The sequence below is a fragment of the Arachis ipaensis genome, chromosome B01 (assembly GCF_000816755.2).
Source record: "Arachis ipaensis cultivar K30076 chromosome B01, Araip1.1, whole genome shotgun sequence".
NCBI lineage: Eukaryota > Viridiplantae > Streptophyta > Magnoliopsida > Fabales > Fabaceae > Arachis > Arachis ipaensis.
Genome location: NC_029785.2, coordinates 12604343 through 12605470, shown reverse-complemented (window position 1 = coordinate 12605470; position 1128 = coordinate 12604343). Strand labels below are relative to the sequence as shown.

The window sequence follows — 1128 nt, the reverse complement described above, 5'->3', positions numbered from 1 at the left end:
TCTGTCCAAAAAAAATAAAGTATATTTTTATAATTTAAAAGTTTTTAATTAATTTTTAATTATTTAAATACTTAGTCAAATCAGTTTTTATTATTAATCTAAATGGCCCACACATCGATAATTTATTTTTATAAAGATTGCTTAAATTAGTTACTTGGATGATTCAGAATTGATTAAAAATTTTTGGATTGTGAAAAGATATTTTATTCTTGAAATAAATAGTCAAAAATTTAAAAAAAAATTCATTCTAAATACCATTAAATGGCATGATGCTGACTAAATAAATTAAGGTTGTTGCTTGAATAGAGAGGTCTTTTTCCAGTCTTTATGTAACATCCGAGCAGGACTCAATTTAAGTAAAACGTCAACGATGATCGCATTTAATAATTTGTAGAACCAATGAAAATTTTGTCGGAAAATCGATCAATTTTATGAAACTTGCTTAGTTTAATATATATAATTGTAAATGACTTATTGAAAGATGGATGAAAAGAAGTACATAGGAAGGAATGAACATATAAGTAAGAGAAAAATGCTAGTTGTCTTTTAATTTAATCAGTTTTTTTAAAAATTCATTATTATTTAATTAATTTAAATATTTATTTTTATGTATTAGTTGATTAAAAAATTAGAAAATTTATTTATTTATTATTTTTTATTTTTTTAAAATTAAATAAAGACCAATATTTAAAAGATACTTAATTACACTAATTAAAAAAATAGGAACGTTTCATTTCAACACAAAGAGCTCGTGCTCAATTACTTTATGTTAGATTATGATGTAGCACACGCAATTTTTAAGTATAGATTTATTTCACTCAAAATACGTAGTTTTATATTAATTAAGGATATACAAAATCCATGGGTCAAAAGGAAAGAAGATTAAAAATAGGGCCGCCCGCCGGGGGTGGGTGGGGGTGGAAGAAACAATGGTATAAAGTATAAACATTATATGGGATATGTTTTTCAAAGTAAGTGTTAGAATTATACTTTTCTGTGATTACTTTTATTTGTGATAATAATGAGATTATTTTAAAGAGATTTTATTTAGAAATTATTCTGAGTAGGAGATTTTTAAAAAATTTTATTATTACGAAAAACTATTTTTTAATTTTATTTAGTTAAAAT

At 22.8% G+C, this 1128-nt stretch overlaps 1 protein-coding gene across 1 annotated transcript in view; it reads left to right on the top strand.

The window, feature by feature from the left end:
- The window catches only part of LOC107625271 (cytochrome P450 84A1), a 3736-nt gene that overhangs the window by 1675 nt on the left and 933 nt on the right, over positions 1 to 1128 (top strand). The gene's annotated exons all lie outside the window — the stretch shown is intronic.